General features: G+C 50.8%; 1 long non-coding RNA gene across 7 annotated transcripts; it reads left to right on the top strand.

Moving 5' to 3' along the window:
• The first annotated feature begins 5,670 nt into the window (after positions 1 to 5,670).
• Positions 5,671 to 23,682, top strand: LOC132356618 (uncharacterized). 7 transcript variants are annotated; one of them, XR_009499943.1, is made up of 8 exons: positions 5,671 to 5,909; positions 6,449 to 9,662; positions 9,766 to 9,837; positions 11,465 to 11,624; positions 12,602 to 12,886; positions 15,925 to 16,124; positions 17,570 to 17,695; positions 18,042 to 23,682. It is a non-coding gene; the product is annotated as an uncharacterized LOC132356618 (long non-coding RNA). The 7 variants fall into 7 exon arrangements; XR_009499936.1 differs by having other exon boundaries at positions 15,925 to 16,132; XR_009499934.1 differs by having other exon boundaries at positions 15,925 to 17,695; positions 18,042 to 18,917; positions 19,016 to 23,682.
• The last annotated feature ends 191 nt before the right edge of the window (positions 23,683 to 23,873 follow it).

Here is a 23,873-nt window from a genome sequence, read left to right as displayed (position 1 = left end):
CCTACTTGCATTTTTGAAAGTTCACTGTGGCCACAGTTTGAAGGATGGATTGAGGGGATGGAGGCTGGAGACCCAGGAGAGGTTATTACGGTAATCCAGCCGAGAAATCATGAAGAGGTAAATCACTGCCCTGGCGCTGGGAATGGAGAGGAGAAGGCAATGGTCAAAGCAGTTCAGAGGCAATCCCTCCAGTAACAGATGATAGATTGGGTGTCCAGGGAGGGGTTAAAGGTGATTTCAAGTTTCTGCCTTGGGCAACTGGGAGAACTGTAATTCTGCCCACTGAGATGCAAAAGAGCAGATCTGTGGGGAAAAGGCACCTATTTCTTTGATGGCCAAGGAGGGCGTTTATGGAAGAAAGGCAGTGAAAAGATATCGTGGAATGGGTTAGACTAGGTTAGCTGAACCAAAATATCCAGAAGGGAGGAAATTCTGAGTAAGGTTTAAACCTTAAACTGGAGTCTGTATTAATTCTTTATACCAGTAATTGCCCATTGGAACGTGGTTGCTTAATCTTCACCGTAGAAGATAAAATTACGGTAGTACAGTTAGATTATTGTGAGCGCGTAACTATTAATCCTATCTGGTAGTAGGAGGAAATGACATTAAAAACTAGGGCTTCCCTGGTGGCGCAGTGGTTGAGAGTCTGCCTGCCAATGCAGGGGACACGGGTTCAAGCCCTGGTCTGGGAGGATCCCACATGCCGCGGAGCAACTGGGCCCGTGAGCCACAACTACTGAGCCTGCGCGTCTGGAGCCTGTGCTCCGCAACAAGAGAGGCCACGATAGTGAGAGGCCCGCGCACCGTGATGAGGAGTGGCCCCCGCTTGCCACAACTAGAGAAAGCCCTCGCACAGAAACGAAGACCCAACACAGCCAAAAATAAAAAAATTTAAAAAAAAATACTACAGATAAAAAAAGGGTGCCATACTAATCCTTCTACTAAGTCTCTTTCTTTGCATTTTTTTCTATATTCTTTTTCATCTGCACACTCATTCCTCCTTTACATCAAGCTCCCCTGGGAGACTACAAATCACTAAGGCTTCCGCCACATACCCACCCCACACAGACAGGCACATGATTAGGACAGCCAGTTAGAATACCCCAGCCCTCTTGCACCCCGTGATTGGTTCAGGAGTAACTCTGTGTCCCAAGCAGCACTAATCAAATTCTTCCCTTTGGTGGCTGTAAGGATGTTGGAAGAGAGCATCTGCCTTTCTGCCAGGACTCCTAAGCATTGCAGGGGGAGACTCTGTGGTTGCTGGGTACCATTTTGTCTCCTCGGATGAGAGCTTGAAGCAAACTCCAGCTCTCAGTTTCCCAGTTACACTAGCCGATACATTTCTCCTGCCCCTCCTCTAAAAAGTTTCTTAACGTAGTTTGAGATTTTTTTCACTTGCGAGAGAGCTCTGACAAGCTTCCTTTGTGTCAGTGGACAAAGTCTGTGGCCCTCCCATGTATCATTACATCATTCCTTTTTATAGCCAAGTAATAGTCCCCATTTTGGTTATCTATTTATCAGTTGATAGACATTTGGGGTGTCTCCACTTTGAGGCTATTATTAAAAATGCTGCTATGAATATTTGTGCAGATGTTTTAGTGTGGACATATGTTTCAGTTCTCTTGGGTATCCATCGAGGAGTCAAATTGCTGAGTCACGTGGTAACTCTATGTTTAAGCTTTTGAAGAACTGCCAAGCTGTTTTCCAAAGTGGCTGCACCATTTTACATCCCACCAGCAGTGTGTGAGGGTTCAAATTTCTCCACATCCTCACCAACTCTTATTATTATCTGTCTTTTTGACTTTGTCATCCTATTGGGTATGAAGTGGTATCTCACTGTGGTTTTGATTTACATTTCCATGAGGGAATATTTTCATGTGCTTATTAGCCACTTGTAAACCTTTTCTTGAAAAATGTTTAATTCTTTGTCCATTTTAAAATTGAGTTATTTGCCTTTTTATTGTTGGCTTGTAATTGTTCCTCACGTATTCTGGATACAAGTCTCCTATTAGGTAGGTTACTGTTTTACTTTCCTTATTGTGTTCTATGAAGGACAAAATTAAAAAATTTTGATGAAGTCCAATTTATTTATCTTTTGTCACTTGTGCTTATGGTATTATATCTAAAAAACACCATTGCCTAAACCAAGATCACAAAGATTTACATTTATGATGCTTTCTTCTAAGAGGTTTAGAGTTTTAGGTCTATGATCTGTTTTGAGTCAGTTTTGCACCCTACTGCATCTTGCCTCTCTCTCTTTTTGTGCTTGTCCAATTGCACGATGATTTCTGGTACACAAGCATCCTAGGTATATTTTTTTGAGAATGTTAAAAAATATGGATCCCCAAAAGGACTCTGAGCTTAAATAAACTTGGAAAAGTTTGCACAGTAAATTCCGCTCTTCGAGATGCACGGTATGTACTTGCCCTCTGAAGGCTTGAAGCAGACAACAGTAGAAGAAACTGTTGTGTTTCAGTTTGTCTCGTGCTTACAGATACCACAGTCTATCGGATGCTGTGTTGTGCCCCCCAGATGTCCCCTTGGAGGAGGACTCACTGCCCAGCTTCTGGCAGTGCCCTTGGGGGCACCCCTCAGCTGCTGGCCACCTTTGGTGATTGGCTCTGCTGAACTGAGCTACCTTGTCCAAGGTCTTGCTTCCTTCCGGGGATGGGCCACAGCCAAACAATGATTGGCCTGAGGGTGTAAAGGCCTGGCTGCTTCCCCACACTGAGGACAGCTTTGCAGGCTCACCTCATCTTCACAATCCCTGCAGCCCCATCTGAGGCCACCAATAAGACTGCACTGCCCCTCGCCCTCCCCGTCTGATCCTGCTTCCAGCCCATCCCTTCTCTTCCGCAGGCGTCGATCCTAAGAGCATGCCCTCAGAATCTTCTTCTGTGCAAAAGTGCACCTCAGCAGCTGCTTCTAGAACCCAACCTGTGACCAAAAAGAATTTCCCAAACATATTGGAATATGGAATCTTAATTTGCATGAAACACCTACCCCCTGGGGAACATTCAAGAACACAATTTTGGGAAATGTAAATCCAGCAGAGGCAAGACTTGCAACCAAAAGAGCTGATGTGTATTCAGACTTGTCTGTTGACTGGCTATTTTGATCTTGATCAAGCTTCCTATTCTGCTGGAGCTTCAGTCTATCATCAATAAAATGCGCACAATAAAATCCACGTTCCAGGAATGCGAACAGGCCTACCAGTGCGTAGGTGATCTGTCCAAAAGGCTCCACTATGCAGGCATTTTTGCCTGTTTTATATACTACTATGTCCCAAGTGCCTAGAACTGTGTCTGGTACGTAGTAAGCATTCGATAAATATTTGAATTCATTAAGTAAATAACACACATCAAACCTTGAAAGTTTTTATCGAGGTATATTTCCAGTCCATATTGTTGAATCGGTCATTTGTGAAAAGAAAAATTGAAGATTATTTTCAAAAGATCTGCTTGCTGACCTTTCCTATACTGACTGGGTAGCCATAAAAATATTGGCGCCATTACTGCTGAGGTTTCGTGGGCAACATCCCACACACCTTTAAGTGCAGCTACCAATTTAATTTGCTGATCTTCCCTGTAATTTTTGGTGTAGGTCATATTCTCAAGCAAATAAGCTAAAGAGTCACTTGCACTGACTATTGTATTAGAGTAAAGCAGGCTTCATAAAGTCCCAGTGAAATGAATTTTGAAGGCTTATTAATTTGAATTGTAAAACATCTTGAAGCTTACTGAGACGAATCAAAATGCCATGCCATGTTGGCCTGCTGTAGCATGAACAGGACAAGGAAATTCCAGCTTCATTTAGCACATCCCAAGGCTTATGTTGTGAGGAGTAATTTCCTACTGGCAGTGGCATCAGAGAGCAACAGTGAACAGAATTCTTCAAGGCGGCATTGTCTGAGTTGGACTTTATACATGATTTTGCTAAAAGACATAGTCTTTTCCCGTAGGAAGACTTCAGCTAACAGCAACAGGAGGCCTAACACCCTTCTAGAACCAGGAAAGGTTTGGGGTCTTGTTCTTGACTCTCAGGCATAATTTTGTGGGAGAAAAACACACCACCACAAACTTCTAGAAGAAGAACAAATAAAAGATCCATGTGGAGAGATCCCATCAAGTAGAAAAGGGACCCAGAAGGAGGCTACTAATTGTAGCTTGAGCTTGGAAAGACATCTCGAAGAAGCTGTCACCTGAATTGTGTCTTGAAGACTAAATATAATTTCTGATGGAGGGGTCATGAGGGAGGGGCATTCCAGGAACAGTACAAAGGGTACAATCTGGAAACCGATCGAGACAGGATACTGGTGCCAAAGGCTAATATGATGGGCAATGAGAATGCACCGATGGTGCTGGGAATTAAAGACTTACGAACATTTCATTACATGTGATTGGTCACTGAGTTAGGAATTATCTCTTCTAGTTCTCACAGTGTATCTCACGCCCCAAGTCCTCAGCCAAATTTTAGACCTGAGGGCAAATATAAAACCACATAGAAATAACATATCTGAAGTTCAGGTTTCTGGCAGATTTGCATCTCCAGAATAAAACCTTGAGTGTCAAAATAACTGAAAATGAAAGAGAAGGAGAGAGAGAGGAAAGAAAAAGAGGAGGAGGAGGAGGAAGGGAGAAAAATGAGAAAGCAGAAAGGCCTCCAGGAAATCAGTAAGACCACATTGCAAAGTGCGGGTTTTGGAGTGCAGCAATCTAGGCTGGCCTCCTGATTCTGTCACCTATTAGCTGTAGGGACTCACTAAGCCCCATCTCCTCCTCACCCGCCCAGGCGCGGCCCGGGGGGACCAGACAGAAATGCTCTCAAAGCCTCTCGGGTGTGACCTCGGTGGGGAGCGCTCAGCCTGTGTTACCTGCTCCGAGAAGCTGCCCGCTGCTTGCGTTACCTCCTGGTACTGAAGCTCGTGGCTTTTCTCACAAGACAAGTTCTTCTGTTCTCACTCCGTGTGCTGCCTGGACTCAGATGAGAGTTTTGCTCACCTCGCTTGCTGGGCGTTGGGTCCTCGGGCAAGGACGTTAACACAGGGAGAGTCTCCAGGAACCGTACACGATTGCCAAGAGGCCGGCAGGGGAGGGCGGGGCCCGCAACGCAGACATGTGTCTACAGGACGCACTGCGCACGCTGGGCCACATCTTAAAGCATCAAGAGGACGCAGTCAGGGCTTCCCTGGTGGCGCAGTGGTTGAGAATCTGACTGCTAATGCAGGGGACACGGGTTCGAGCCCTGGTCTGGGAAGATCCCACATGCCGCGGAGCAACGGGGCCCGTGAGCCACAGCTACTGAGCCTGCGCGTCTGGAGCCTGTGCTCGGCAACAAGAGAGGCCGCAATAGTGAGAGGCCCGCGCACTGCAATGAAGAGTGGCCCCCACTTGCCACAACTAGAGAAAGCCCTCGCACAGAAACGAAGACCCAACACGGCCAAAAATAAAAATAAATAAATAAATAAATAAAAGATTACTATTTAAAAAAAAAATTTTTTTAAAAAAAAGAGGACGCAGTCAATGTCGTAAGAGTGTCCCCGGGTTGGTATGAAAGGCTGAATTCCTTCATTCGGTCCAAGTACCTTCCATAACCAAAATATCAGGAATGACGTGGGGATGACAGAGATGAATGTGACACTTGTTTTAAATGGAGCTGGCAATAAGTCGGGCACTCTACACACAGCTCGGACATTTTCCATTCAAAACAGTCGAAATGAGCAAAAGTTTGAGTCATCTGAAAAAAAAGAAAGAAAACTTGCTTGCGGAGGAGGCTGTGGACGGCTGATTTCCCAGCAGCGTTTCACAATGAATCATCGGATCTGCTGTGCAAGGCGAGGACAAGGTGCTCGTGGGTTGATTGCCAATTGAATGGGTTCTGCTTTGCTTTCGTTTTGTGCAATACAACAGGTAAGCACCATTTTTTCCTCCATTGGTAACTCAACTTCATCGCAGAGAACGGGTCCTCCCTCCCCATTCCCTGTTCCAACTCCTGGCACTGCTGTCCTGAGCCTTCCAGACTGGAAATCGGGGGCGTCTTCAAGTCTTCCCTGGCCCTCACCACCTCGTCCAGATGGTCAGCCCAGTCTACAAACCCTTTTCTGTAACATTTTGTCCATTCGTCCCCTTCTCTTCATTCCTACATAAGCAGATAATTCTTTTCTACCCGGATGGTTGCAACAGCCTTTCAGAAGGCAGCTGTGCCCCATTATCCTTTAAATCCATTCAGTCCTACATCCTACCAGCAGGTGTTCATCCGAGAATCCGGATGGGACCCACACCCTGACCATCAGCGCCTCTCATAAGGCACTTCCAGCCACTGCTTCTCAGCAACAGGGTCAAGGCATGCTTCTCAGAAGTATTGTTGGAAGGGGCAGTGTCACGTCTGGGCAGAACACTCAAGCGCTGGGGTGAGACCCTCCAGAGCTTTTCTTTTCCTTCTCCCACAGTGACCGGCGTGCCCCAGACGGCAGCAACCCCACCGGCCTGAGTCCTGGGGTGAGGACGGTGTGCGATGCAGCCTGCAGCTGAATGTAACATGCATGGCGAGTCCAGCTTGCGGTCTTAAGCCATCGGGGTTTAGTGGTCGTTTATTACAGCAGCAGCGCTGAGTCCATCCTGACTGATGCAACCCTCCCAAAGGCTTCAAAGAATCCCCGTTACTTCGAGACTCTCTTTGAAACCCCTTGACACAGCATTGAAGGACGCTTGATGCAGATCTGCCCTTCCTGCTTGCTCCCCCAAGATGTCCCTTTCCACACTCTGTATCTCAGTTAAACTGGACCCGTTTCTGCCCCCCAAGACTCTCTCCACCTCCATCCCTCTCCTCACAGGATACCCTCTTAATATGCTTTTACCCCATGCTTCCCACCACCAGTCAAATCCCTTGCCCATCCCTCAGTACCTCCCTCAAACATACTTTTTTACATGTAGCCTTTGCTGATTTCTCCTGACGCCACCTTTGTCCCCTGCGAGCGTCTCTGTTCTCTGTCGCCCTAATCACTTTTTAAGGTCCTCGAGTGAGAAACCTGTCACCCTGGGCATTACGTTATCATTACCTGGAAGCCAAGCTCAGAAGCAACACCATTCACTGCTCCTGGAGGGGATTACTGCTGCTCTGGGCTTTACCAGTGCGACGCCCCTAGCCCATGAGGGGCAGGTTTCCACCAGAAAAGCTCATTGTGGCTGATTCCTGGACAGTAAGGGATAAGTTTTTTCTCTGAGGTTTTTGTTTTGTTTTTAACAAGGAAGCTCTGGTCATGATGAATAAGCCCTTTAGAGGACACTATTTCTTTCCTTCTCTTTCTCACTTCCCCCAAAAAGAAGGGGGAAAAAAACCCCTGCAGGGTGAATGGAAGGTTTACGAAGATATCCAATTTTTCGGAATTTTCTAAAGCAGACCACAAATCAGTCTAACTGATTCCAGTTGTGGGCTGATGAGTCTAGGTTCACATGTTCTCCGCCAAGCAGACTGGGTCAAGTTTTAGCCAAGTCTGCATATGGTTGGTGTTTGGTACATATTTGTGATGGATTGACTGAGTTCTGTGTGCCAGATCCAGCCGTTTCCAAAGTGAAAAAGAAATAACGATGGCTCTCTCTTTTCCTGTGTGAAAGAGTACAATGTGTACAATATTCCGTAGGTCCCTGGGACTGGCCTGAACGTCTTCCAGCGTAATCAGATCCCTGATTTGTTCACACTTACAGGATGTGGTAGGAAAGCAGAAGATAGAATGTTTCGATTCGACTCTCAGGCGCTAATTAGTCTCCGTAAAGCCCATGGTTTCTCCTGCCTCCTCGTTACCAGCAGGATCTTTAGAAAGGGAGGCCCTGACCTTCACAAGTGAACATCGATGTCCTGCAAGTCAGTGCTCCTAAAAGGAACCGACTGCATAAGCAGAAATTTACCGAAAGTATACTGAGAAGCTGAAAGAATTGGAAAATCTGAGAATCAGGTTGAGAGACGTCATTGCCACCCAGAAACGTCTCATCGTGGACCAGCCCAGGGTGAGACCCACCATCTCCTCTGTGGGTCTGGGGTCTCCACTTGCTCCGCCCTCCTGGCTGGAACTGTGATCACTTCTCTGCCCCTGGAACCTTGCTCAGTGGCCCCCCCGCTCCAGCGAGACTGGTTGCCTGGTCCAGTGTGGGGAGTGTCTGAAGGGTGAGACCAAGGTCACAGGCCCACACTCTCAGTTGGCACTTGAGCACACGCCGTTCTCGGGGGGTCTCGCTACTCACAGTTTGGGCCGTGGAGGAAAATGTAAATCTGGCATCGCCTGTCTCCCACCAAGACTCAGGGTCGGGGAACCTCGCTTCCCACAGGGAGGGGTTCAGACGCAAAGTCGCCAAGAAGAGTGACAATGTCCAGACTCCTTAAGCAGATAAGCAGCACTCACTGCGATATATGCCCGTGTTCTTTGGTCTATGAGACTCCTTCAGAAGCAACTGGGAACAGGATGTGAGGGGAGAGGCTGAGGTGATCCCCAAGCATGTTTTGGGGTCCCCCATGCAGTCCCAGCAGTTAAGGTGCCCGAGTGCCCACGTTGTACCCAGCATGGCAGGAGGGGACCCTCATTCTGTGGGGCTGTTTGTACCCCTGGTTGGGAGAAACAAGTCCACCTCTCAAACCAAATGGAGAATTAGGACGGCATCGCAAATTTTGTACCAACCTCCTGGGGACCTTGTGAAATGTGCAGATTTAAGGGTTGAAGCTGGGATCCTGCATTTCTGACAAGTTCCCAGGCAACGCTAGCGCTATAGTTCGTGGACGTATCTGGAACAGCTGAGCACAAAAGAACAGCATGTCACGAGTGCCACAAACCAGAAGAGCATTTGGATGGATCACAGCGCCACGGGCCTTCTCAGAGGGGAGATCCCAGCCTTGACAAGCAGGCAGGAATTCATTATGTAGCCTGGGTTGGGCCTGGATGTGTGTTACACCAAGTCCCAGTTTGCCTGGACTGTCCTGGTTTAAGTGCCAAAGGCCCTGCGTCCTGGGAACAAGTGACGTATTTCTCTGATATTTGCCCAGTAACACCACCCAAAGTCACACAGTCACTGCGTGTTATTTGCTTGACAGATTGGCCAAGTTTACACTCTGGAGGCTAAAGTCACAGGGAGTCTTTTTCACTTCTGGTCTTAGTAAAGGCTCGGAAAGGAAGCAGTGAAGCTCTTGATATTTTTCCCTTAATATCATTGTGATATCAATGTTCACGCCACTGTTTTACAGTGCTAGTGTTCTTGAGGCTTTCTTTTATTACCCAGAACATTTTAAATTCCTGTGCATATATTCCAGCATGCGTATGAAATGTCAGCACCACTGATGGAGGCCCCAGAAAAGGCAGTCTTAGTGCTGCTTGAACCAGGCCACCACAGTGCAGCAAACCAGCTGGGCCGGGTCAGCCAAAGCACCTGAATCAGCCACAGCCGCCGAGACCCCGCCATGTCCCCGGGTCACAGACAGGTTCAGGAAGCGGCTTGCTCCTCCCCTGGACAGAGGCCCATCCCACGGCGACGCTTGTCCTCAAGAAATGGGTTTATTTGCTATGATCGGCTTCCTCCTCACCCACAAGCATGTCTTCCATTCCTGGGGAGCCAGAAAGATGCTCAAGTCCAAGAAGGACCAGCTGCCCCTTTTCACAGAGCAAATCCTCCAGCCAGCTGGTAAGCACACGTGACCTGGGCACGGGCTGGGGGAGGTGGTGGGTCACCTGCACAAGCAGCACGCAGGTGCTGGTCCTGCAGACAGTGCCCTCCTGCTTCACAGCTTCAGCGGTCTCCTGCTGGTCTGGGAACGCACTCCTATTGGAACGTGGAAGCCCTGGGTTCAAGAACACAAGTAAGCCTGTCCTTCCTCTCCTGCCCCCTTCCCTTCTCTCCACCTCCTCCTCCTCCTCCCCCTCCCCTCCCCCTTCTCCCCTCCTCCCCTCCCCCTTCTCCCCCTCCTCCCTTCCCCTCCCTCTCCCACTCCCTCCTCCCCTGTCTCCCTCCCCCACCCCCCTCCCTCCTCCCCTTCTCCCCCCTCCCCCTCCCCCTTCTCCCTCTCCCCCTTCTCCTCCTTCTCCTCCTCCTCCTCCTCCCCCTCCTCCCCTCCTCTCTCCTCCCCGCACTTCCCACCCCTTGACCCCCTCCCAGCCTCTCTCCTCCTCTCCCCTTCTCACCCCACACACACTTCTCGCTTTTCCCTTTCCTCCTCCAGAAGCTTGAGGGTGCCAGCTCCAGGTCTTGAAACTGTCACTATCTTTTCCAAGCTTGATCCCCCCCGGAGCTGAGCGGCCTGTGCCAGTCCATGCATGGCTTGTGGTTTGAACCCCTAACTCTCCGAGCCTGTGGCTGCATCAAGTCCTAACCTGCAACCCGATCGCAGAAATCAATGTGTCTCCACGGGACCTAATTGTGACACGAATCCCACGGTTCCCTGGACTCCCTCCTGGGCTTATCTCCTCTCCAAGCTACTCAGGGAAGTCACCCAAATTAGTTTTCACCGATTTTTAGAAGATGGTGGGCAAAATTGGGGAATAAGCTGAGGGCAAAGGAAGTCTACAAATCAACCTTTGTTTGGGGGAGATCGTGTGCTTTGGGAGCTGAATGTTAAAGAATTTGGGTGCATTTGAGACTCAGCGCTTGCTACAAAGATTAATCCGTCAGCTCTGCTCAAAGCCCAACCTTGACCTGGATTCCTTCTCCTATTTGGCCCCGGGCTCTGACCACTATCACAGGAGCACGGCCTTGGCTAACGAGCCCTCGCTGGCCTGGGCGGCTGCTGGACTCTGCACTCGGGAACTGTGACCCTCCCGTGGCTGGAGGGACCAGGGTGTGGATGGAGGGGCCGGCGAGGTCGCGATGAGTGTGTCCCAGACTCGGGCTGGCTCCAGACCGTTTCTTCCCACCTGGGAGCTGGCAGTTTCCGCTGAGTTTTTAAAAAAATATACAGAGTTGTCTTTCTGTCTGATCTTGTTAGAAGTTGCCATCCCCTTCTCTCTGGGGCCGCTTTCACCTTTGTGACTGGGTTTGGGCCCCTGATCTTTCTGTAGGAGGGGTTACTGTTCGATTCACCAGAATCTCACCGTTGGTGGTGGTGTTGAGTGTTAAGTGCCCAGGAAAGCAGGGTCCTGGGGCTGCCGTGGGTTCCCACACCCCAGGGCAGATCGGCACGAGCTGGCTCGGAAATCCAGGAAATCTAGCAGCGCAGCCCTGCTGGGACTCACGGTGCCCCTTCAGGACTCTCTGCCAGAGCCACTCCCGCTCCGTCCTGGGGCCCCGGGCAGGCCTGGAGAGGCTGCGGGAGCCGGCTTGGAGGGGCACAGGGCTGCAATCTTGGCCTTAACGCGCATTAGCTGTGCAGCCTCGGTCAAGGTAGGCACCTCTCTGGGCCCACATTTACTCCTCTGTAAACTGAAGCTCAGAGTCTCTCCTTCTGGAGGGTGATTGTGAAGATCGGATGAGAGCCTCTGCACACTTCCTAGCCTAGGATCTCGTCGACGGTTGCAGTAAGTGCCCAGTAACGGACTCTTCGCTTAGAGAGCAGAAGAGAGAAAGAGGCAGGAAGCAGCGAATGGTGGCGAGGAAACGGCAAAAATATCAGCAGAACAAATGCAGGAAGTGACCCTTAACCTCGAGCCTTAGGTATAGTGTCTGTTTGCGTGAGGGATGCAAGCAGAAACAGCTTGCTTTTGGAGCCACCGGGGGCATCGGGAAAACCGCTTCTGAGAGCAGGGGCAGCGCCGCCTACAGCAGTAGGAACGAGGGCGCTTGATTTGTACAAAGGTCTCAAGGCCCTCGTAGGGGAGATGCCAGCCGCCGCCTACATACAGTGTTCGTGGCTGCACATCTCCTTTCTTTCTCTGAGGCAAAGAGCAGTTTTCTCAGTTTAGAACTTGGAGCTGATGGCTGGGAATGACAGGGTTCTTTAAACATTTTTCTCTCCCTCGATGGTACATCTGTCCCCATCTCAACTCACAGCCTCCCCTAGAAGAGTCCAGCCCTCTTGGAATTTCTCGTTACAATTCCAACCATCCCAGCTGTCGCTTCCAAGCACCACTATTTTTGCTGACAAGGGTCCGAGTGCCTGGGGACCTCTTTCATGTTGAGTCCACGCCCTTGTGCTGGTTACACAGTGGCCCTGAGCTGAGTCAGGCCTGCAGAGCAGTGTGTGTGTGTGTGTGTGTGTGTGTGTGTGTGTGTGTGTGTTGGGGTGAGGGTGTTGCCCCAGCTCCAGGCCCCAGCGTTCCCCCCACCCTGCTCTGTTCCCATCCAAGAAGGTAGCTTCGTGGCTTCAAGGCAGCTTGGAGGAGAGAGATTTTGCCTTGAAAAGCATTTCCTGTCCATTAGTGAAATCTCTCCACTCTCTCCCTCTTTCTCCCTCAGACCCAGTGTAGCTTTTTTCAACTGATCTCAACCAGGAAGGCTGAGTTTTAAGTCTACTCATTTATTTTCAGACAGATTCCTTTATGGGTGCCTCCTAGTGGTTTGGAGAAGGCGCGTTCTTGCTAAGCACTGTCTCTGGGCAGGGTGTGTGGGGTATCAGTCTGAAAAGAGGTGGTGGGGTAAGCGTGGGCACGGCTGTGTGTTAATCATCTTCTTTCCCCTTTCCCTTCCGCAAGGCTCTAATTTTGTATCTCAGAACGAAGATAGAAGAGGGCGTGGCAGACACACACACACCCAGCGTGTCTTCTCTTGAACATTTCTAGCACGGCGCTGCTATTTTAAAAGGGCACATGGATCTCTGCAGTGGCTGAACAACGCAGGGAGTTATTTGTGCCCAGCCCCGGCTTAACACAGGCCTGCCTGGGATGCCAGCGTTTTCAACTCCAAAGGGAAAGCACGTGCTCACCCACAAATGCTTGCCTGGGCCGGGGGAGAGCTCCAGCTGCAGGGGAGTTAGCTGCGTAAGCTCCGACCTGGGGGAGTCTTCTCTTGGCAAATGGGAGGCCACGGAGGGTCACTGGGCCCCGCTGCAGCCTCCTGATGACAATTAGAAAAAGGAAGCAGGATGCAACCCATAGGACGGAGGTCCTGGGGGGTCCTGACAACAGCAGTCAGCCTTTGCTCCTGTCCTATTTCCTGCCTTTCCCTCCCATCCCAGCCTCTCTGCCTCACTCTGAGTGAGAATGTCTTAGAATAGACCGTCTCTCTCGCTTCCCATTGTTTGACATCCCATCAGAAAAGCACAGGGGAATTGTGTTAGTCTGTTCGGGCTGCCGGGATAAAACACCCCGGACTGGGAGGCTTGAACCGCGGACATTTCTTTTGTCAGTTACCGCAGGCTGGAAATCCAAGGTCAAGTGTCGGCAGGTTGGCGTCTGCAGCAGGCCCCCTCCCGGGCTTGCCGACGGCTGCCTTCTCGCTGTGTCTCTCACGGCCTTTCCCTGTGCAGGTGTCCCCCCGGCGTCCGTGCCTCTTCTCACGAGAACACCAGCCCACCCTTATGACCTCATTCAACCTTCATCACTGCCTTAAAGGTCCTACGTCCACACACAGTCACACTGGAGATTAGGGCTTCGGCATAGGAATTCGGGGGGAACACTATCCAGTCCAGGCAGGGGTGGTCCTGAGCTCACACGTGGACACAGCACAGCCCACAGATGCCCCTTGCCCCCTGCGTGAATGTGGGCACGCTCCCATGGAGGCCCTAACACACCACGGCTGAGGCACACGGGCACTTAACACAGGCTGAGGCGACCAGCGGGGGGCACACGTGGTAGGACGTCCGGGGACGCCAGCACTGGGCAGGACCCAGAAAGGGCACCTTTGCCCTTTAACCGGAACCCTGAATGGCCTGGAGGTTGGGTGTGGAGCAGATGTTCCCGGGCTGGACGGAGCGGGAACAGAGAGGAGCAGAGCCAGGCCGAGCCAACCCTGGACCTCGCCCCTGCCGCCTCCCGAGGGCTCCGAGTGTCCTGAACGGGCAGCCGAAACCCTGAGGGAGGCGACGCCTTCCGCCAGCCGCAGGTCTGGGCCCCCCGCCAAGGCAACGTGGGCACCCCCATCCCTGAAGGCACCAGCTCTGCGGGTCCCGGGGGCGCCCGGGGAAGCCTGCCTCGCGCCCTCCCCATGCGGGAGGGGAGCCTGGAGGTCAGCCCCGCGCCCCGCCGCCGTCGGGGATGCGAGGAGAAGCCAGCGAGAGGCGCTGCCTGGAGCCTGTGGTCAAAGACAGTCACCTGGCCTCGCCCCGCAGAGCTGCTGCCCTTGGGGGGAAGGAATCAGATGGAAAGAAATAGAGTCCTGCCCCCTCCCACGCTGCGGAGCGGGGTACCCCTCCGGGCTGGGGGCTCAAGAGAAACGCCTGGCCTGCGTTACCGCTGACGGCCAGCAGGGGGCGTTGCCTGAGGGCGGACGGGCGGTGAGGTTTCTGGTCATCACATCATCTCCTGCAGGGTAAACGGTAAGATACTGCAGAACACTGAAATAGCTGTCTTAGGAACAGAGTCTTAAATGCTCCCGTAAGTCTCCGAGAATCTCAGGATGCGTCGGAGGGTTACGTTCCTAATTCTTCTTGTTTTCTCCCAGCGTCTACCTCTTGCATTTCCAAAGATGGAGTCTAACGGAGCTCCTGTTATCGCTCAGAGTAAACGCTGAAGCCCTCCTAAGGGCCGCAAAGCACTGTCCTGGAGCACCTCTGAGCACATCCACAAGGACCCCCGTGGGCCCCCCACTCTAGACCCTGGGTCCCTGCCATGCCCGAATGGCAGGCGTGCGTCATCCCAGGGCCTGTGCGCTTGCTGTGTCCGCTCCTGGGAGCCCCCAAGCCCAGATGTCCGCACGGCTTCCCCCTCCACTCCCTCAGGTCATGTTCAAAGGTCCGCTTCTCAGTGGCGCCCCGGCCGCCTGTCTGAACTCTCACTCAGGCTCCCGCAGCCCCAGATCCTCTGCAGCACTTCCCGCACCGAACACCTCTGCATCTTCCTTATTTATCGTGAGTCTTTTCCCCGTTAGATTCTAAGCTCCGCGTCTGGTTGGTTCCTCGCAGCACCTCCAGGGCCCAGAATGGCGGCTAGCAGATGCATAAACAGTTGTTGAATAAGAATGCGTCCTTTTAAGTTAAAAGCCCATTTCTCTCTGTGATGGATGCAGAAGGCCAGCGTTGTTGGAAGGACTGACCTGCGGACTGGGATTGTTACTGAAAGTGGGTCCGGGCGCTCACCGCTCAACAGCCAATAAAGAAGCAAGGCTGGTGAAAAGGAAAGTTTGCTTTATTTTGGAGGCCGGTAACTGGGCAGCGGGAGGGGACAGGGGTGGACCCCTGTCCAAAGGCCAACTCCCCTCCACATCCCCCTGACAATCAGGGAGCAAGAGCTTTTATAGACAGAGAGAGGGGGTTCCGTGCAGAAACAGCACAGTCAGCTCTGACGGTCATCTTGACATTGGTCACGTGGTGGTCTGACCAGAGTCATCTTGATGGTTTAAGTACAGTTAGTCTTTAGTTCCAGGGTTGCTTTGCTCCCATTTCTTGGAGGCCAGCTCTTGGAATTGTGGCAGCTTCTGTCATGGCTACAGTCTGGTCATCATGCGGTTAACTTCTCCCACCTGGTGGGGCTTCAGTACCTACAGGACGGCTCCCAGGACGTGGCTCAGAATATATGGTTCCTCCTTGAGAAGGAACTAAAGGTCCTTGACTCTGCTTAATGACTAAACTATTATTATTTGGTCTCATTTGAGTGCTTTCCTTTGTTTCTGCATCTTCTCCCTTCTCTGATTAAACTTATTCTTTGGCCAAAATTTGTCCACAGACAAAAGGCAGGCAGAGGACGTGGGGGAAAGACTGTAGGGTCCTGCTTTGTTTCAGGACGACCTTGGGAACTCCTTGCCTCCAGGGTGGGCGGTGACTCCCCAGCGATGGAGCTCGTGCAGACCTTGCAAACATCAAGGTGTGCAGAAGTACAGTGCTTTCCATTTGTCTACATATCACCTTGGTTTCTCTTTCCAGATCACATCCTGCTGGGACGATGGAAACTCCCCCTTTCTTCTCCCTGGGGCTGTGGCTTCTTTCACCCAAGTCCCAGGGGGCTGACATTCCACCAAGGAGCCAGGTGGCGGGTAGCATCTGGCCGAACTGTCATCTGCTCACATCAGCACACCCCAGGATGTTCAGCATCTCATCTCGGCCTTTGCCCTTGGTCCACGCAGGTAGTGCGGTGAGATCCTGTGTTCCCCTTCACGTGCCCCGGCGTCCTGGGGGCTGTGTTACTTCCACAGCACTCAGGGTCACAGAGGCAAGTTGCTCCTTCCGCTTCATGCTGGATGAGCATGACAAAGGCCCAGGGTTGACCCACTGCACGGACCGCTGTTCTGCTCCCAAGGGCTCTGCCTGGGAAGCAGGGGGCAGGATGTCACCCAGCTTTCTGAGACCCGCCGGGGTCTGATAATCTCCTAACGTGTCCTCTGTAAAATCAGAGTTTTCTCTGGCTGGTGGCAGAAGGAGAAGTCACAGAGATTCAAAGCACGAAGAGGAGTCCACGTATGCTGTTGGTTTTGAAGATGAAGGAGCTGAGAGACCCCTCAGTGCCCCGCTGCAAGGACCTGGATCCAGCCAACGACCTGAAAGAACTCAGGGTGGATCCTTTCCAGAGGCCCCAAGAAGAGCCCGCCTGAACAACACCTAGATCTCAGCTTGGAGACCTTGAGCAGAGCGCCCAGGGGCACCACGGGACATTTGCCCTGCAGGGCTGGGAGTCTGTGAATGGCGGCTGTATGAAGCACCTAAGTCTGTGATGACCTGTGACACAGCAACAGAAAATGAATATGGGGACAAAAGTCACCGTGCCTGACGCTGAGAAGGCACTTAGCAAATTCCACGTGATTTCCTCTCCTTTTTGCTTCTTGATGTTTTGTAGATAGACTGTGCAGCAACAGGGCTCAGCAACGGATTCTTCAAATGCATTTCTCAGCCTTTCTCACCACTCGGATGAGGCCCATGGACCAGAAGTGGAAGTGATGGGTGCCCTTTCTGAGCTGAGGCGATTAAAATTGGGGGCTTCATCACCTCTTTCTTCTACTTTGCTGGGGAGCATGTGCTCTAGATAGTGCAGCTCCCAGAGCCCCAGCTCCATCCACCAGACCCTGAGTGTCTGCATGGAGCCGAGGGCCCGCCCACCTGTGTCACTCGTGCTTTACATTTGTCATGGTGGCAGCGAGTCTTGCCCTGGTTAACACACATGCGGTCGCCCCGTGAACACTGCTGTTGAAGCTTACAAAACAAAGGAGAAGGAACGCTTCATTTCAGAAGCTCCTTTAAATAGCAGCCTCTTCACTGTAGTTAAGTTTTTCTTTATAGGTCACTGTGATTGATAAGGAAGGGAAGGGTGGCCAGAGGAAAGGGTTTGGAAGCATTGCCAAGAGAAAATCAAACAATGAAGAGAGAGCCATCACTAAAATAAGTCAGTGGGGAAATATTCGTTCTCTAAAGTCTATCCACAGATGTTTTCCTATAACCTTGGGCTTCTTCTAAAGAGTCAAGCCCATTTCTGAAAGCTTCAGCATTTCTGGCCCATCATCACTGTCTGATGGCCTGATCTCTGGCATCAGTATTGACCTTACCCCGCGAACATGTTGTTTCCACCTTCTCCCTACAGGTTTCTCTGGCTGCAGCTCTCTCTGGGCCCCTGTGAGCTCCACACAGACAGTGACCTTCTAGGAGATCAACAGGCCAATTCACTCCCTGCCCGAAAGCCTTAGGAAACAGCCAAACCCCACAGCACGTAAGAATCTGTGCTGCTCCTCCCGTGCCCGCTTCCCCCTTCATCTCAGGACACAGCTCTCTCTCACTTAACCATCCCTGAATCCCGTTGATCTTTTTCCTGTTCCCCAAACGGACCTCAGGGTGTGCGTGCGGTTCCCTCTGCCGGGGGTTTTGGGCCTAATGCCCTTCTGCCTAAATCTCCCCTTAGGCGCTTGAAATGGTCCCGCTCCTGAGAGGCCATCCTCACCGCGGTACGCCCACCACGAGCCACGCTGTCTGTTTCAGCCTCTGATCTGTTTCTCTCTAGTCACTCTGACAATTCAGATTACTTTGCTTGGTTACATGTTTTTTTCTTCCTCCATCAGAACGTAAGCTCCGTGGGAGGTTCAGAACGCTGACGGGTCTGAGGTTTTACCCTCCTCACTAGCTACTGGCTAGCCTGTCCCAGCTGAGCGGATGCTGGCAGAAGACACGAGACTCCTGGGTCAGAGACAGAGACGCAGCAGCTCAGGCGGCAGCAGCAGCTTCAGGCTTGTCCCTCAGCTCCCCTCGCCCGTCAGGCTCAGGTGGACGCTGCACAGGCAAGGCTGGCGTCACGGCTCAGGAACCCTGTGCTTAAGGAACCCCAGTCATTTATCACAGTCTGCAAGCACACCTGACCTTGGCCTTGGAGAGAGTCATCTTTATTGTACGGGATAGTACAAACCGCCCTTTTCTCTAAAGGGAGGTGCTATCTCTCTTTTCCGAGCTGTCTGCAGCACAAACATCCTTGAGAAGGTGTTGCCTCTGCTGGCAGGGGTACAGAGATGTGAGAGACCACGGAGAGCCGTCCCCCTGCAGAGGGCAGAGCTCACGAAAACGCTGGGCGCTGCTCTGGCCCGTCAAACCAGGGGCCACTCTCAGCTGCCAGCCACAGAAATGAAGCCACTGGGGCTGCATCAGCCCAGCGGAACTGGTGCCATTTTCAGTAACACTGAAGAGTCATACAGGCTAGCGGCAGTCCTATGACAAAGCACCTTCTTTATTGCTTTCCAGCATCTTGGAATTCCATTCTGGAATTTGTCTTGGCTTGCTCCTGCCTGGAGAATGAGATAAAGCACTGTTTAAATCTGACATAGACGTGATGGGACAGAGTTGTCTCCGGGAGATGCTTGAGTATTCTGGTAGAAAATCATCATTTTAAAGATGACTTTTGTTTAGGAAACTCCAAGATTAAGACAGACACTGTATAAGGAGGGAGGGTGAGTGTCCACAAAAGGAAATAACTGGGGGAGTGTTTGCGGGGGACAGTGGCTACAAGTAGAAATGGTGCTTATCTCTGCTGTCTGTAAACATTCAGAACCTGGGGTATCTTCCTGGGGAGGTCATCGGGCACGAGAGCAGAGGCTGACTGCAGAACTCTTCCGGACGCCACAAGTCCTACACCTCATCAATCACGAAGGCTGGTCTCATGTTCTTTCCTTTCCCATCCCCGTGGCCCCTACCCAATTCAGACCATCTCTGACCACCATTGCATCATTTCTTCAGCCTTCTGGTAGGTTTCCCTGCATGCAATCTACACCTCTGCCTTGGAGATCTTTCTAAAATGCAATTCTGATCTTGTCATTCCCCGTCTTAAAACTTTTCAGTGACCTCCTCTTGCCGTAAGGATAAAGCTCTAACTGAAAAGGGCTCATGAGACCTTCCCTCTTGTGTGACTCCTCCCCCCACCACCTCATTCGGACTGTCTCTCCCCCTCATCGTCTTTGTTTCAGCCACAATACAAGTAAGTGTTCCCTTGGGCAAGAACGCCTTCTCCGCCATTCTTGGGAAATTTATGTTTTTCAGAATCCCAAGAAAAATCAGTCGGGGAATCAGGAAATGATCATCTTACAAGAATTAAGGCTTAACCATCAACACAGGAATGTTACCAGTTTGGAAGCATCCACTACTACCAAGGGGAAAGTGAGAGCAGGAAACGCTGACATGTAGAATCCAAAGTCAGAGTCACATCGCTGGGGACCAGGACGAGAGAGAGAAGGGGAGACACGGTGGAAATCGATCGGTCTTGCTGGCAGCTGTGGCCATGTGAAAAGTGTGCTTATGGCTCTATCTCCTAACAGTTGACTAATTCTTACAAATTAAAAAAATTAATTACTTTATATACATAGTATACCTAACACAAATCTTATGAGTTGCTTTCCGAGAAATAACGAGGCAAAACAACAGAGGTCCCTGACATGCCTCCCCATCCTTCATGTCTGGTTAAGGTCTGTTCCTCCAGGAAGTCACCTTGACCTTTAAACCTGGGTTCCTTGCCCCTCCAGTGTGCTCCTTACTGCTCTCGTAGTATTTACATCAAGGGGAGGATGATTATTTGCTAGTCCCCAGAAGAACCACGCCTCCTGGTTTGCATAACCTTACGTGGCCCCTCCCACACTGACTGTGGGCGTGGTCGTGTGACTTGCTTTGGCTGTCGGGACATGAGTCAGAGTGACACAGGCAAATAATTGCTAGGACCTCTGTCCTGGAGGTTGTTTCCTTGGAACCCTCCTTCTTGGAAGGCAGTCACCACACCCTCAAGTAGCCCAGGCTAGTCTACTGAATGACGCGAGAGCCTGGGGGATGATGGGCCATCTTGGACCTTCCAGCCCCGCACTCCACCCCACCCCCAGGCTCCCAGCTGAATGCAGCTGCTCCAGAATGTGAAGCAGAAGAACTGCCCAGCTGAGCCCCGTCCACCCAGAGACTTGTGAGAAACAAAAAGCATCTTTTTTAAAACTCCAGAGTTTTAGGATGGTATTTGACACAGCAATAGATAACCCAAACATGCTGTGTTGTCATTACCTGTTACTTCTCTCTTTGCAGATAAACTGTGAGTTCTAGGAAGATAAGTTCAGGCCTGCCTTGTTTTAAGTAGAGGCTCAATATGTACTATTGGAAGGACTGTTCTGTTCCCTAGCCTCAGGTTGGTTCAGACCCCGCAGCATTGCCAACTCAAGCTCAGCTGCATCGAACAGGGTGTGATTAAGCATTTTGTTTCCACTTGCACCAAAGTCATTAAAGAGTACAATCTATGACTTTCTGTATCTGGCGCTGAAACTAAGTTATGACATCAAGTGAAAAAGCAGGATTACTTTAGGACATTGCTACTTTGTTGGGCTTTCTTGCTGTTCTTTGGAAGCAAGTTTAGACTGACAACTCTTCTTAGAACTTTGCTTGGAAAACACCTCTACTTCCAAACATCCAGAAGATCTGGGGGGAGGAGAATGGAAGGTGGTGAAAGGAGAAAAAAATAGTTTGGACTGAATCCAGGCTAAATTTTTTAATCAAGTCAGCCTCTGACTCAGCACCGGGTGTGAGGCAATCACCGCTTCTTTTGAGCTCCTGGGAGGTTTTTATCTTGACCATCTGGCAATTAATCACGGCGCACCCTGTGATCTCTTCCTTTGTCTTCTTTGCATTGGGTCCTGCCGTTTCATTTTTCACAGGTTTGTGCCCGACCTCTTCACTGACTTCCCACAGAGTCCAGCATATTGTAAGCACTCAATAAATAGGTCCCAGGGGATGGTTTTGCTCCAAGCAATCCTACCAAAAACTGGATGGGAAGGACTTTGAACAGCCCAAGGTAAGATTGCAAAGATCCACCAGGGCTGGAGCGCACTGGTGTTCAGAGGGGGTGAGCGTCAGCCTGGCGCTGGGAGAATTGTACCTGATTTGTATCTTGGTCTTTGGAGACATCCAACCCCAAACCCGAGGCTTTCTCAGCCTCAGGCTGAGGGATGGATGATTCATTGTCTCTCTCTGCCTCTGTGTCTCTTTCTGTCTCTTTCTCTCTTATCTGTGAATCTATGAATCATTTTCTATGCCTTCACCGAGGTTACAAAAAGATGAGGATTTCAGTCAAACAGAGTCTGTCCTGCTGGCTAGAGATACCAACCTGGGTAATAGGGTCTCGGGGCAGCAGGAGTCTCTTTCCAAGGACGTCTTCAGAGAAGAGAGAACTTCTCTGCTGGCTGGCATGATGTCTGTCTGCATCCAATTCTTGATTCCTCACTATCTGATGATACCACGTGTCTCAGGAATGGACCTGGACCCACATTATTCTGAGAAGCAGCAGCAAAAGCAGCGTCTCTCCCCCAATATATAGTCTTTCTTTAAAAATGACCAAAACATCCATGATTCTAAAGGAAACTCAGGAAATAAACCTGGCTGGGGCTATTCTGGCTTTAACCCAAGGCCCTTCTCATGCTATGGAACTTCCTAGAAGCTGGGGAGGTCTCAGAGCCTGTGCTGACTGTGAGCAGTCCGGCCCTTTCCCCTCCCTGTCGGCCTGATGCTCTGAGCCCATTTCTCTCAGGCCAGTTTTCTAAGATGGACCGCAAGATTCTGCCCCCTAATGATCACATGCTACATAACCCCCTCCCCGAAGTACAGGTGGGACCTGTGAATAGGATGGCTGGCCTCTTCCTGGATAAGGTTACATCCTATTGGCAAAGCGATGGGATGATTAGGTCACATTCTATATATCACATATTATGTGCCCTTCATAGCTGACTGAAGGGAGATTTGAAGGGAGAGCCATTCTGCTGGCTCTGACCATCCCTGTTGGGGGTGGTCAGAGGCTAGGACCCAAGGGGGGCCTCTAGAAGCTGAAGGTGACCCTCAATGACAGTCAACAAGAAAACGGGACCTCATTCCTTAAAAAGCCATATGATCCAGCAATCCCACTCCTGGGCATATATCCGGAGAAAACTATTATTCAAAAAGATACATGCACCAATGTTCATATGTTCATATGCACCAAGGTTCACAGCAGCTCTATTTATAATAGCCAAGACATGGAAACAACCTAAATGTCCATCAGCAGAGGAATGGTTAAAGAAGATGTGGTACATATATATTATACAATGGAATATTACTCAGCCATAAAAAAGAACAAAACAATGCCATTTGCAGCAACATGAATAGACCTAGAGATGATCTTACTAAGTAAGCCAGACAGAGAAAGACAAATATCATATGATATCACTTATAGGTGGAACCTAAAAAAATGACACAAATGAATTTATTTACAAAACAGAAACAGACTCAGACATAAAACAAACTTATGGTTGCCAAGGGGGCAAGCGTGTTAACATACACACGCTACTATATATAAAATAGATAACCAACAAGGACCTACTGTATAGCACAGGGAACTCTGCTCAAGATCTTGTAATAACCTACCAAGGGAAAAGAATCTGAAAAGGAATATATGTGTATAACTGAATCACTTCGCTGTACATTTGAAACTAACACACATTGTAAATCAACTGTACTTCAATAAAAACAAACAAACAAATAAATAGAAAGAAAACGGGACCTCGTCCTACCCCTGCAAGGAACCGGATTCTGCTGACAACCAGTGACCCCGGAGGGGCCCCTGATACCCGGATGAGATCGGACCCCCGGTGGACACCTTGATTTCAGCCTGGGGACACCGTGAGCAGAGGCCCCAGCTTTGCCGGGTCCGGGCTCCTGACCCACAGACCCTGTGAGATGAAAACTGTGTGTTGTTCTAACCACTGTCTGTGTGAGTTGTTACCCAGCACAGAGGATGAGTCGAACCCTCTCCCCTCATGGCAGCACTCAGCCTGCTTTGTCACACAGCGGCCCTCGACCAGTGATGGGTAACTGAGCAGTGTTTCTGCCCCGGGATACCTGCTTTTGAACGGGAAATGCCTTCAGTCTCCTCCATTTTGCACCATCACCCCCTTTCCCAGACCCCAAATGTTCGGTGGGCACCAGGCTACGCCAGGAGTTCTCACACCACGAGGCCCCTGGAGCCTGACAGCCACCCTGCCCTTGGGGCCTGGGGGACACTGCGCCCCCAGAGACACTCCCTTCCTGCACTCTTGACACCCAGACAGAAGGGAACACAGAGACTGGAGCCCAGGTTTTCCCAACTCCGAATTCCATGCTGCTTCCGTTCTGCACGCTGTGGAACTGCAGACGACTTCTGAAGGCTTGAGGACGGATGTTGGAAAGGGGTGGTTTTCCAAAATTACAAACTAGACCACAGTGCTAGGACCCTGGGCGGAGGGACCTTGCCGGAGGGAAGAGCCGGGGAAGGGGCGAGTGCCCGACGACGCATGGTTCCTGCCTCTCCGAGGTCCTTATCTGTCCTCAGTCCTCCCCACAACATCACACACGTGGTCCAGGAAGTTCGCTTTCGC

The sequence above is a fragment of the Balaenoptera ricei genome, chromosome 2 (assembly GCF_028023285.1).
Source record: "Balaenoptera ricei isolate mBalRic1 chromosome 2, mBalRic1.hap2, whole genome shotgun sequence".
Lineage (NCBI taxonomy): Eukaryota > Metazoa > Chordata > Mammalia > Artiodactyla > Balaenopteridae > Balaenoptera > Balaenoptera ricei.
The sequence above is the reverse complement of the archived record's forward strand: the minus strand, read 5'-3'. Positions and strand labels throughout refer to the sequence as shown.